The sequence below is a fragment of the Ochlerotatus camptorhynchus genome, unplaced genomic scaffold (genome assembly GCF_037179485.1).
Source record: "Ochlerotatus camptorhynchus isolate MF236.1 unplaced genomic scaffold, CSIRO-AGI_Acam_v1.1 ptg000577l, whole genome shotgun sequence".
Taxonomy (NCBI): domain Eukaryota; kingdom Metazoa; phylum Arthropoda; class Insecta; order Diptera; family Culicidae; genus Ochlerotatus; species Ochlerotatus camptorhynchus.
Window position 1 is genome coordinate 3379267 of NW_027041058.1, and position 14658 is coordinate 3393924.

Sequence of the window (14658 nt, forward strand, 5' to 3'; positions counted from 1 at the left end):
TGCTGCAGTGTTTTAAGACTGAGAAAGCCGTTAATCAAAGCAAAATTTTAGCTTTTGAACTTTGATCGGAAAATTCCGGGGAATGTTTGAATTAGCTTCTGAACGAAGCTGAAAAAAATTTCCAGGGAAAGACGAAAGAAGCTCTCCTGGATGAAGTTCGAGGAATGTTCTAAGAAAAGTTGGAAAAACATCCGGGAAACTTCCAAGGCACGAATTGAGAAACTTGTGGCGAACATTTAAATAAACCATCGGAAAAAACAACGGATGTCACATACAAAGGAAGCCAGAAAGTTTTGGAAATCGGACGAAAATTTTCTGAAGTAGCCATTTCCAGGGAAAGTCAGAAGAAGCTCGGAAAACCTTCCAATAGAAGTCGAACAAAAAAACCTTTGGCTTATGGTCAAACTTCCAGAAGAAGACGAAAGAAATTTCTGGGAGAATTAATTGAACTTCCTGGAGAATACGAAAGAAACTTCCTGGAGACGCTGGCAGAAACTTCCTAAGGTAGATTGGAAGAAACATCTGAAGAAAGTCGGAAGCCAGAGCGCTTACGGAACAGTTGAAAGAAACAAGGTCATAATTCATAAAACATCCCTGAAGGCTCCGCAATTTCCCTGAAGTTTTCGGAACATTCCTGAATTGCATAATTCCTAGAAATTCCTTAAAAGTTCTTGTAATTTTCCTAAAATTAGTGGCTGTTTTGGAGTTCTCTGGTCAACCTCGAAGCGCTTGGAATTTCCCTGATTATAATGAGCCTTTGATAAATGAAATATCATCTTTGAAGGTCTCTGGACTTTCTTGAAGATTACGAAATCTCTTAAGCGCTGTCACAATTTTCTTGAATTTATTGTAACATCAGCATTGAAGTTTTCTGAACTTCCCAATTTTTTAATTTTTAAAAGTTATCGACCTTGGCATTAAAAAAAGGAAAGAACTTCCCAAAAAATGTTATCACAATGTTCTAATGTTCATGTAACTTCCCTTACGTTTCCTAAATTTGCATGAGCCCCTCAGGACATTGCTGAAGTTTTCGGAAATTGTCTGAGTTTCTCGGAACTCCTTTATAATTTCAGCAATTTCATTGAAATTAATTGATCTGTCATGATGTTCTCTGAGCTTCACTATAGTTCCTGAAAACCATTAAATTTCCCTGAAGTTCTTTGGACTTGTGAAGTTTCCAAAATATTTATGTTGTTTCCCTAAGTTCACTAGAGTTCGCTGGACTTTTCTGAAATTTCCGGGTTTTCGAATTTTAACAGAAGTTAATGGAAACTGTCTTAAATTTATCAAAACTTACACAAAAGCCTGGACTTTTCTGAAGTTTCAGAACTTCTTAAATGTTCCTGCAGCTAGTGTGGATCCGCAATAAAAATCTGATAGCATCCTTGAAGTTCCAGGAAAATTGAAAAAAACTGGCGGGAGAAGATGAAAGAACCATTCGAGCGAAGGCTGAAGAAGCTTCCAAGGTAAGGTGGAAGAAAATTCCAGGGAAAGTTGGATGAAATTTTAGGAAGTTTAAAAATGAATAAAAACTTCCGTGAGTTAAATAATGTTTATACAATATTTCGCGATTCCCTAGGAATTACCGAAACGAGCCATCGACTATTTGCTCGATTGATGGGTAGCCAAAAACGGTGAGGAAATGCTAACATTAGTCGAAAGAGTATCAAGCATAAGGCATTAGAGTGATGCAAAATTTGAAATTTTCGCTCCACAATACTTAAACGATTCCAAATCGGATCCTGACTAACCTCTCAAAATTTGAACCCATTTGGTGAGAAACTGAGATGGCACAAACCATTTAAAGTTTGTACGGGAATTACTATGGTAAAACCAAGATTTTTGTTCATGTCTATCTAATAATTCACCATATCGGTCTGCTTCAAAAGCTTTCAACTGTACTTGTAGGAAATTTTCCCAGCTACAACTTTACTCAAGACCACTTTTTGATTAAATGCAAGGATCGAATGTTATCAATGGTTCAATGCGCTGATGTCTTATGATCATGCTCAATCAACTGCTCAGCAGGCAACATTGGTGTCTCTGAGGCGTTTAATAGGACACAAAAATCATGGCTACTATGTCACACTGAAAAATACAGTGTTGCGTACAGAGCAGCTGCTTGATCATGTCATAAGTTTACCATTCTCTTAAATAATTAATAACTTTTTCCTGTCTCGTTTTCCATAGAAACGATCTTCAGCAAAGTTATAGCTGAGAAAATTTTCTATAAGAATGGCTATCGAACTATTTCGTAGCTCAATATGGAAAAAGACTAGAAGGCAATGAACAAAAAGTTGAGATTTCTCATAGTAATTTACATGTAAACTTCAAATGGCTTGTGCGATGTCTGTTTCTAACCAAATGAGTTGTAACTTTGGGAGGCTAATCGTGACCCGATTTGAAACCAAAAAGTCAAATTATGCATCAGTCTAATAAGGCATCTTTAGAGATGATTGTTTAGAATTTTGAGGTATTGAAAAAGATACAAGTTTCTCACAAAAATTTTCTCTGAAATTTAAGTGCGGGCAGGCAATGTATATCGGTATCTGGTTCGGAAATCGGTATAAATACCGATAAATCGGTATATCTGGCAACGCTGGTCCTCATAGCTACTGCTTTTAATACCATTAGTTAGTAAATGTTCTTTTTTTGTAGAAATTTAATTCATTATTTACATTAAACAGTGATAAATTTGCCTCCGGTTTACGGTTCTATGAAATTCAATAATCTGGAATTTAACTTTCAGTGTTCAGATTGTAGCGTACGGAACTGTACTCAGGTCTATAAACAAATCGTAGTAGTTCGTAGTATAATAATCATCTATAGGTCGCGCTCATGGAATGTATAAGTCATGACTGTTCTGTGCGTTTTTAGTTATACCGTAGAATCGATTGTCAAGTACCATCACTATGTTGACCTATCCATAAGTGCTCAAGGCGACAAATAAACTAAAACAGCGGTTTCTCAGCTTGCTATGCTGAAAAGGGCAGTGTATAAATCGTACTTATGGAATTCATAAGCGTTTTATGAAATCAAAATTGTCCAGCTTATAAGGCTGGATGTGTTTGTTTGACCGGTCGTATTTTGTCGATCATTTCCGATACTCGACGTATTTTAAATAGATTTTGAGCTTTTTTGAAATAGTCTTGTTTTAATGCGAAAGGATATAAATTAGGATTCAGTGTTCAGTGCGCGGTTCGAGAGGAAAATTGACGGGTTGTGGTATGTAATGGTGCTTTTATGATTTTGGTTGCCTCTGGATGTTCGGAACAGCGGTAAGCTGAAGATTCGAAAACCAGCAGCAGTGCAGGCGTATTTCTGTTTCCGAGCTGAGAAAGAAGGAGCTGCTCTTCTGTATTTGCAGCTTGCCATTTTTGATAGATCGGTGAGATCATTCCATATTTTGTGGCCAATTTAAATTTATATTTGATAACAAGCTGTGTGTTGAGATCTAGACAATGTGTATGCAAATCCACAACGTAGCTTTCTTAATTTATGTCTTTCCTTCTCCTTTCAGAAAGCGAGTATTGGCGCTATATGCCATATAGGGCTAGGATAAGAGTTAGTACTCATGTCCCATCCACCAGAAGAAGTGGAGCATTACTTAACCTTTTTAGACTAGCTGCTCCCAACGTCCAACCATTTATAAATTACATAACAACGAAACGTACGGTACGAGATGTCCACATTTCATCCATTTATTGGATTCTGAAGCATCGTGTTCAAATCTTAGATTCAAACAGGCCCGATGTTTCTGAATCATCTTGCCCCTTAAATGCCGCTCAGTGGGTCTGGCCGTTTTAATATGTGTTGCTTATTTCTAATGTGTAACATGTATCAAATAGACAAGACAAATGATGGAGGTATATGGAGGATGCTTTCAAGAACTGGCTGTGCTGGTGTTGGATTAGATTAGAATTAAAACTGTCCAGCTCATAAGTTTTTATTTTGCCTCAGTATAGGACTCGAAACCAATTCGTCAAATTGATAGCTAAGTGACAGGTTTCAGGGAGCAAAAAATCATAAACTAAGCTTTCAAAGCCAGGATCAAACTGTAAAATCTAGAGCAAAATTAAATTTCATCAGCAGTATGTCAGTCGCCCATTTTTACACAGAATGCTTGTCGCAGATGTACAATCCGTTTCGTAAGAGTTGAACAATTTTCAAAAGCTTTTCGACGTTGATTAAGATCTATTTATTTCAACACACAGCAAGCACTCTAAGCGCGATCTTCCACTGGAACTTTTCGTAAGTATACCAGTCTGATAGCTGCCGGATGAATCAGTACAAAAGGGTAAAACCGGCCAAGCGCGAAATAAATTTTGTTCCATCAACCGAACCGAATCGCTCTGGGTTTTCAATCTTCCTCTACGATGCCGATATCGGTAACAAGAAGAAGCCTTGTAGAGTCGACAACGCATAGGAAGTTCTTCGACACGTTGTTTGTTTAATTATCCGATCAAAGCTAATTTAGCACAAGGTATTTGATATGCGATTTATCTTTTTATTCTACCCCTTCTGGAACGAAAATGTGCGACTTTCAATCTTGCACCAAGATTGAAGCGTGCAAAACCCAGCTGTGTTGCTCATTTGGCTTGAAGAGAAACCCAAAATGGAAAATAAAATTTTCTGTTTGGAATTGCCATTTGCTTGTCGTGCCCGTACATTGCGGCGAATGATGCATGGAGTTCAGTAAGCAGTTGACGACATGCCGTGAATCACTTCGCGCGTATCAAGGTCACTTAGCGAGCTATTCAGATGAATCGGTGACTTGCTTGCGCTGTTGTAACTCTGTTAAATTCCACTGTTTAACACAAATTAAAGGAAACTAGTTTTATGAGTAATATAAAGATATTTACACAATGGTACGCCCCACAGATGAAAAATGGCTCCTTGTTTTCGCTTGTGATCAAGAAAAAAACGAACGGATTGTTCTTTATCAAAGTTTTTCACCGACTACACGTCACCGTCGCTTTCCAGAGGGAACACCTGTTAGCAGCACTAATGCACTCGATTAACACCGTTTACTTCCGAAATACTTTAACTGTGAACACTTGATGAGAAAAAAAAACTAGACCGAACCGCCGAAAGCGTAGATCGTGAATGAGAACTAGTTTTCTTAGCCACCACTCCGTTACAACAACTCAGAAAGCCGGGCGCGCGTCACGTGAGTGTGTGCTTCGTTTCCGGGCAGTTCCAGGCCTAATAGCAAAAAAAAAAATGTTTTACTCGATCTTCTCGGATTTGCATGCAATTTTGCGTAATTGTTTGTTATGAATAATTCGGCCATTTTGGATCTTCTATTTTTTCAAAATGGCGTCTTTGACATTTTTTAATGAAAATTGATGCACGCTAATGTCGTTTTTGATTGAAAATTTATAAGATCCAAAATGGCAGATTTTTTTGCAAAAAAGTGAATGATTGCCCATAACACACAATTATTCAAAGTTTTATGCAGATCGGAGAAGGACGAGTTTTTCCGATTCGTCATTTGGCGTGGAACTGCTCTTCCACGCTACAGCACACCACCGGCAGATGCGATGGTGGTAGCAACAAATGCAACAACAACAAAACGTCCATATGGGCAATGCAAGCAACACCACGGTAGATATTATTCTTTGGATATCACCTTTTGGCTCTCTCGCTCTCTGCTTGGGGCTGATGCTGTTTCTGATTCATACACAAATGCAACCGATGGCACAGACACAATGGTGAACAGATGAACAACTTTCAGTACTACTAGTTTGAAGATTTTGTTTTCGACTAAATCCAAGATTGATTAAGCAGATTATGGGACTCATTTTGGTCGTATTTGAAATTGACCGAATCAATGGCGTGTCGCTCTATAACGAGGCAAATAATAAATTAACTTTACTTCTCTTTGTTCCCACCGACAACAAAGTTATTGAATTTCCCTTTGTTGGTTGAACGTAAGGCGACCTCGGACGGAATATTCCTAAGTATGTATGTCACCAGAACATTGATTCGTCCTTGGCCACATAGAAAGGTGGATATAATTGCATGCTGAGCTTTCACAATAACACAACAACTTTCAAATCCGGATAATAGCCCTGCAAAACATTACCCATGATAGCAATCGAATGACACAATATGTATATCGAGTCCCGTCCCGTGCGTAGCTTATCCCCGTTTACTGCAATCATAGAATATTAGTGCTTTCTCCAAGAATAATCTATTATTGATGACCTACGTGTCTACCACGAAATGTAATGCATGTTCGTAGACCATCATTTCGCTTTCATCGATTTTTTGCTTCCTATCCAACTGACATGGTAGATAGATAACATTCTGTTTGATAAATGCAACGTCAGTCGAAGTTTGAAATTTTCATTAATCTTTGCCATCGACTTTGAAGTGCATTTGTAAGGTTCCAATCGCTAAGTGCATTATAATGTTCATCAAATGTGATACAATGTTATCCAAGCTTGATATGCTACCTTTGTCATTGGGTGTGCTTTTAACGAGTTGAAAATTAATTGTTGATACCTATTACTGTGGGCATGCAGAAGCGATTGGCACTAAGATGGCGTGACCGATTTGGTTAGCTGAAAGGAAGTGACGTGAGTCTAATAAGTCCTGCATTTTGTTTCGTCATCATCACCTTTGCGAGGAGTGGAAAAAAAATGAACGATAGTAGTTTAATCGTTTCATTTGACAGGAAACATAAACCTCGTTTAGGGTTGGTCGATAATATAAGATGCGAACGAATTGTTGCTGGATAGGTAGCTTTTTTTCGATCAAGTTTCTCATAATGTAGCATATCAAGATTGATCATTTACATTTTAGTCTTAGTTCTGATTCTTATAGTAATCTGCTTGGAAGTCGATTTGGATAAAAATTTACTGCCGCCATGGCGCCTAAACGCAAAAGAAAGGGGCAAACTCTTGACCCCCCTTCTGAAAAAATTAATTTGAGTAATCAATTTGATTTGCTCACGGATGATGAGAATGATCCATCATCCAAGAAAAATTCTAGTAAACTTTACCGGCTTAATGCCAAGAAGGAAAAGATTCCCCCTATTGTGATAACCACTTCCGATTTCCATGCTCTTCGCATGGAACTTTTGAACTTCGTGAAAGTTAAGTTTTCTCTACAAATTGGACGTCGGGGTGAATGCCGTGTATTGGCTGAAACCTTGGACGGATTTAAATGTCTTCTCAAGTATCACAATTTTTTTACTTACGACACCAAAACTGAACGTGTGTTCAAGGTTGTCATCCCTGGATCAGATCAAAGATGAACTGGCAAAATTACTTGGAGTTGTGCCACTCCAAGTAATCAAAATGAAAATGAAATCCCGTCCTGGCGATTCGCGCAACGGTATTTCTAATGATTTTTATTTAGTTCACTTCAAGTCTAGTGAACTAAACAACCTTAAGGCCTTAGAAAAAGCTAGCCTTATGCTCCATGTCCGAGTGAAGTGGGAACACTTCAGGAAGACTGGAGGAAATATCCAAAACCTCACTCAGTGCCGTAAGTGCCAGGGATGGGGTCACGGAACTAAAAATTGCTACATGCCAGCTAAATGCATGAATTGTGGTGATTCCTCTCACGCAAAGGACGACTGTCCTGTGAAGGAAGATCCTAAGAAATTTAAATGTTCAAATTGTGATGAAAACCACAAATCCAATTTTTGGGAATGTAAGACTCGCAAAGCGATCCTACAATCTCGTTCTAACCGACAGGTAAGAAACGCTCCACGTTTCCGACCAGGTACAAATTCCTCTGCTGTTAACAACGGTCAGCAAGGAACAAATTCTACATTCGTACCCGTAGGTACAAATATCACCCCTGCTTCAAATGTTTCATCTGTACCTACTCCCCTCGCTGCTAACAATGTTCAGCGAGTTAATGGAGCTACCTATGCTGCTATTGCAGCGGGTAGAAATCAAAATACTAACCAACGTTCTAACGGAAATTTTGACAATTTTGACTTAGGAAGCATTACTGCCCCCAAAATGGAATTTTTACAGAATTCATTAATTGACATGATTTCTGATATGCTTAAATCTAACTCCATGTTTGATGCTATTCAAACTGGAGTAAAATTTGCAAATAATATTGTCATGACTTTAAAATTCAGTAATGGATTTTAAAGCATTAAATATTGTTAATTGGAATGCTCGATCTCTTAAAGATAATGAAGACGAGCTATTTAACTTTTTGAGAGTTCATAACGTGCATATTGCCGTTATAACTGAAACGTTCCTTAAACCTGCCCATAAGGTTAAGAAGGACGCAAATTACTTGATTTATAGAAATGATCGTCTTGATGGACCCTGTGGTGGCGTTGCCATCATTATTCATAGACGAATCAAACATAAAATTCTTTCTTCATTTGAAACCAAAGTTTTTGAAACTTTGGGAGTTTCTGTTGAAACAAAATTTGGACAACTTACGTTTATAGCTGCCTATTTGCCATTCCAATGCGTAGGCCAGCAAAAGAATTTTCTCAAGGGTGACCTCCAGAAACTTACCCGTCATAGGTCTAAATTCTTCATTATTGGTGATTTTAATGCAAAACACCGCTCATGGAATAATGCTCAAAGCAATTCCAATGGTAATATTCTGTTTGATGATTGTTCTGCAGGTTATTACACTATTCAATATCCAAACAGCCCAACATGCTTTTCTTCTGCAAGAAATCCCTCCACTATTGATTTGGTCTTAACTGATTCATGTCAACTTTGTAGCCAACTGGTTACCCATGCTGACTTCGGTTCTGATCACCTTCCAGTAACTTTTGAAATATCCCAAGAAATAATTTGTAATCCCAACAGCTCTACTTTCAATTACCATAGAGCTGATTGGGAGCAGTATTGAACATTTATGGAATATAACTTCGATCCAAACATTCCTTTGCAAACCAAAGATGAAATTAATTATGCTTTTGAATCTCTGACTACTTCTATAGTTGCAGCAAGAGCTGCCTCGGTACCAAAATGCGAGGTTAAATTCGATTCAATTATAATAGACGACGATCTTGATCCGTCTTAAAAATGTCCGTAGGAGACAATATCAAGAACACGCGATCCTGCCATGAAGGTTATCTGGCGGGATTTGCAAAAACAAATTAAAAAGCGATTCTGAGGAACAAAACTTTTGAAAATAATATTTCTAAATTAGACCCGAGTTCCAAACCCTTCTGGAAACTCACAAAAATTTTGAAAAAACCTCAAAAGCCTATTCCAGCGCTTAAAGAAGGTGGTAAAATTTTGATCACAAATTTGGAAAAAGCTCAGAAACTTGCTAAGCAATTCGAGAGTTCCCATAATTTCAGTTTGGGTCTTACTAGTCCTATTGAGGATCAGGTTGCTCGGGATTATCGGAATATTTTCTCTCGCGGGAAAATATTTTTGATGATTCCTGGGGGACTGATTTGGACGAAGTAAGGTCTATAACTAAAAAGTTTCAAAATATGAAAGCTCCAGGTGATGATGGAATTTTCTATATCCTCATCAAAAAACTCCCAGAGAGTACCTTGTCTTTCTTGGTAAAATTATTTAACAGATGTTTCCATTTGGCATACTTTCCTGATAAATTGAAAAATGCAAAAGTTGTTCCAATTTTGAAGCCGGATAAAAATCCAGCTGAAGCTTCTAGCTACCGCCCAATAAGTTTGCTTTCTTCAATAAGTAAACTTTTTGAAAAGTTAATTTTGAATAGAATGATGCTTCACATCAATACGAACTCAATTTTTGCAGATGAGCAGTGTGGATTTCGCCATGGGCATTCAACTACTCATCAACTCTTAAGAGTTACCAATTTAATTCGTTCAAACAAATCTGAAGGCCACTCAACTTGAGTTGCTCTTCTAGACATAGAAAAAGCATTCGATAGTGTTTGGCATGAAGGTTTGATTGCTAAATTGAAAAAGTTTAATTTTCTCCTTTATATTATGAAATTAGTTCAGAATTATTTAACTGACAGAACTCTGCAGGTAAATTACCAAAATTCCAAATCTAATCGACTACCTGTTAGAGCAGGAGTTCCTCAGGGTAGCATTCTTGGGCCTATATTGTATAACATTTTCACTTCGGACCTCCCTGATTTGCCTCAGGGTTGCCACAAATCTTTTTTCGCTGATGACACAGGCATTTCCGCTAAAGGAAGAAGTCTTCGTATTATTTGCAGCAGACTGCAGAAAAGTTTAGATATTTTCTCTTCTTATTTACAAAAATGGAAGATTTCTCCCAACGCTTCCAAAACTCAACTTATAATATTTCCACACAAGCCTAGAGCTTCGTTTTTGAAACCTAGTAGTAGTCACATAGTCACTATGAACGGAGTTCCAATTTCCTGGTTAAACCAAGTGAAATATCTTGGATTAATACTTGACCAAAAATTAACTTTTAAAGATCACATTGAGGGCATTCAAGCTAAATGTAACAAATATATTAAATGTTTGTATCCTCTTATAAACAGGAAATCCAAACTTTGCCTGACGAATAAACTTCTAATATTTAAACAAGTTTTTAGACCGGCCATGCTTTACGCTGTGCCAATATGGTCTTGTTGTTGCACTACCAGGAAAAAAGCACTTCAAAGGATTCAGAACAAAGTTCTGAAAATGATTTTGAAGTTGCCTCCCTGGTACAGTACTACCGAGGTACATAGAATTTCGAATGTTGAGACTTTAGCACAAATGCCCAACAAAATAATTAATAATTTCAGGCAAAAGTCGTTGCAATCCTCAATTGCAACGATTAATTCCCTTTATACTTAGATAAGATTTAGTTTTAGTTTTTAGTTTTAAGATATCAATTGTTATACTGACATGCAGGTTAAAAAACCTGTTTAAAATACTTAATTGCCAAGACATGAACAATGTAAAAACACTTAGATATATATCATAACAATTAAGGCTGGTACGTTACTGCAGTAACTGGAGCACCTAGGTTAAAAATGAAATGTAATTTATTTTGAATTTGGAACAAATAAAGAGTTAAAAAAAAAAGGAAAACCGGGAAAAAGCCGGCAATTTGGTATCACCGGGAAAAAATCGTGAAAAGCCCGTGAATTTTGATGACAAATCGGGAAAAATATACTTCGTCCTCTCTTCGGAAAAATAAGATTATGGACCTTGAAATCATCATCATTAGAATTCCAAGTCAATTGTGTGAGTTCAAAGTAGATATTTTAGGTAGTTCTGGGGGAAACGATGAGGATTCAAGGCCATTTCGAATGAATATTCTAAATAAGCTCTGAGAAGAATTTCTAATGAAATTTCCAAGGCAATTTTGAGAGTATTGAATTATGAGTAGTGTTTCCATTTCCCGGCCTTTTTTTTTGGTGGTTACCTGGGAATCAGGAAACATTAGGTGGCTCTTCCCAGGAATCTGAATCCTTTTTCAGAAGTTTCTTGTGCCCGGAAGTTTCTCCTTTTCTCCCTGAATCTTACTCCGGATGTATTTTTACTTCTGATTATTTCCCTCAGTAATTTCTCCAGATGTTCTTCTGGTTTCTACTGGAAAGTATTTCCGACATCATTACAAATCATTTCTCGCTAGTTTCTTAAAACTTCGTCCGAAATTTTCAACTGAATTCCCCTAGAATATTCTAGCGATTGTTTCCTTAATTTCTGCCGAAATCTCTCAGAATTCTGTTTTCATTCATTAGAAAGTTATTGTTTTACAAACTGCATCTTGAAACTCTTCTGGCGTACGTTGCAACGTTTTCCGACATTCTACAGAAATTTTCTCTGATCTATCCCAGGAATTTTTTTCTAGCTTCCTTCTTCCTCAGTAATCTTTTCCAACTTACGGAAGCCTTTTTTTTCGAAATCTCGCATAGGGGAATTTACGTATTCTCGGCAACCTAAGCAGCGACGTTCTTTCTATAGCCTTTTTCTCTAAGGAACGCACAAATATGCAGTATTGGTTTGTTTACAATCTTTTGCTGCCAGCTGCTCTAACAATTTCAGCCGAAAGAATTGTCAAAAACTGTTTTGAAACGAGTATTGTCGGCAACCAGTTTTTCTTCGGCAACCGTTTCATTTGAACTGCATGTAAATCTGCTGTTCTATTATCGGCAACTCGAAATCAGCTACAATTTGTAGTGCGTGTGTTGCATTTCAAGAAAACCTTGCTAGATTGCTTTTTCTAAGTGGTAAAAATATAGTCAAAGTGAAGCTGAAAGCATAAAGAATCGTTTGCATGCATTCAGCGAAGTGTTTTCGTAAGAAAATCAAGTGAAAATAGTGTTTCAATTTGTGTTGCCGAAAATAGTCTGTCATGCCGAAGCCGTCATTTCCCCTATTTGTTTTTCGAATACATCTGGAAGTTCTCTTTTTAGCGTGAATTTATTTCAAGATTGAACATTCTTTGCTTTGTGATGTTTTATCGTCTTTCCCTATCTACAGGGTGTCTACTCATTTTTCTAAATTAAATTACCTGAGTTTTCTAGGTTTTTCCAGAACTTTAACGGATATATTCCAGGCAAGCTATTTTTTAATGCGTAAAAATAATCACTTTGTTTGCAGCAATTAACCCAAACGTTTTTAAGACATGGCAATCAGTTTTAAAGAAACAACGTTACAATCAAATCCATTGAATGTTAAAGTTTTTCACTTACTTAATTTTTCACTTTACAGCAGTTCCACACAGATTCGCAAATCGTTTCGGATCGACCTTTTACGATTATGATGAAGCTTTGCACAGTTGATTGTTATTGCCCAACATGCCATTTTACATATATGGTTCCCTAATTTTGCACACGACTAACACTTGAAAAGGGCTTATGCGAAAATGATACGCATCAATAGAGAAATATTTATCTCGTGAACGATTTGTTTGATCGAGGTGGTGTCTTAAAAGAAGTTGCGGACAAGTATTGAGCATTCAAAAAAAAAAAATATACACTGTAAAAAATTATAGCTTTTGTTAAAAAAAATCCAAATTATTAAAAAAAAAATAAAAATTACTCAAATTGCATATTTATTTTTAAAAATATTTTTTTATATTTATTTTGTAGTTTAGATAAAGTAATACCTACTGACACTGTGCATTTGCTGGGCAAATCATAAACAAAAAAGTTATGAATTATTGAAAAAGTAAGCATTTTCCAAAATACCACCTACAGTTATCGAATATCTTTGAAATAGTGTTAATATTAAAACACATTAAATTTACAACAAAAAAGCTCATAATGCTTAAATTGCCCAAAGTTGTTATTTTCGAGATACTCGTAGGTTAAAATTCACTTATCGCATAATTTGAGCAATTTTCGCTCTTTTGAGATGTTATTCGTGAGTGTTCAATATTGAAAGTATTTTTAACAAAAAGCCCAATTAATTTCCTTAAACTTTGCTGTTCACAGTTTTTTAAGTTAAGATATAATTAATTAGCTAAACTAGCTAGCCGTATATGCACAATTAGAAAAATTCATGTAAATTTAGGTGCTCTGAGAGTGACATATACGAGCGTCCATTTTTACATAAATTTGAGCCATAACAGACGTGAAATATAGCTCAATCAAACGTACTTTTCGTCGAGCAACGAATTTTTCAGTCTCGGAGCACTTAATATTATATTCAAAGTGTTTTTATGTTACTTCATACGCGAAGTTAACGATTTTCAGAGTTGGTTGGAAATGCTAACATGAAGCTTTAGTGTGATGATTTATTAGCTAGAGAATGATCTTTAGAAGAGGGTAGGTGGATAGTTCCGTTAGAGTACGGCAGTATGATGACCAACGTGATCATCTCAGAGAGACCAACGTGATCATCTCAGAGAGAAAGCAGTAGGGTGGGTACTGGGTGTACTGCTTTCTCTCTGAGATGATCACGTTGGTCATGACGAGAGGAGCAACACAATAGTTGGGTAAAGAAGAACTGCATTATAACACACCATCGACTGGAAATGCTCTCGCAACGTGGGGCTTTAGGTAGTGATGAAAACGTTGCTAGAACTATTCCACAGCCGCAGTCAGTTTATGAGCAAAAAGAGGGACGCACATTTTTGCCTGTGGACTTGGAGACATACTTCAAGTCCCCGCGTACATCGTACGGGTTAGGCAAAAGTGTGCGTCTATCTCGAAACACTGTCGCATTAATGGCCCTTCGCTCATTTTCAACTTCTATTCAATTTTCATACTGCCGTACTCTAACGGAACTATCCACCTACCCTCTTCTAAAGATCATTCTCTAGCTAATAAATCATCACACTAAAGCTTCATGTTAGCATTTCCAACCAACCACTTAATATTATGTTTGTTTACGTCTCATCCTTTATGTCAACGATGGATTCCGTCACGTGTAAAATGAGTTATTTCTAAGTGTGTGGGCCAAACAGAAAAATACACTTTTCCCATACCGTCTCTTACTCATAATTAATTATATCTTAACTCATGCGTATGATTGAAAAACTGTGAATAGCAAAGTTTAAGGAAATTAATTGGGCTTTTTGTTAAAAATATTTTCAAGATTGAACACTCACGAATAACATCTCAAAATAGCGAAAATTGCTCAAATTAACCTACGAGTATCTCGAAAGTAACAACTTTGGGCAATTTAAGCATTATGAGCTTTTTTGTTGTAAATTTGATGTGTTTCAATATTAACACTATTTTAAAGATATTCGATAACTGTAGGTGGTATTTTGGAAAATGCTTATTTTTTCAATAATTCATAATTTT

At 36.7% G+C, this 14658-nt stretch overlaps 1 protein-coding gene across 1 annotated transcript in view; it reads right to left on the reverse strand.

The window, feature by feature from the left end:
* The window catches only part of LOC135713743 (calcyphosin-like protein), a 30377-nt gene extending 25343 nt beyond the window's left edge, over nucleotides 1-5034 (reverse strand). Inside the window, exon 1 of the mRNA XM_065236973.1 lies at nucleotides 4863-5034. The gene's annotated coding sequence lies outside the window, so the exon portion shown is untranslated. The remainder of the gene's footprint in view (nucleotides 1-4862) is intronic.
* Nucleotides 5035-14658: the final 9624 nt, after the last annotated feature.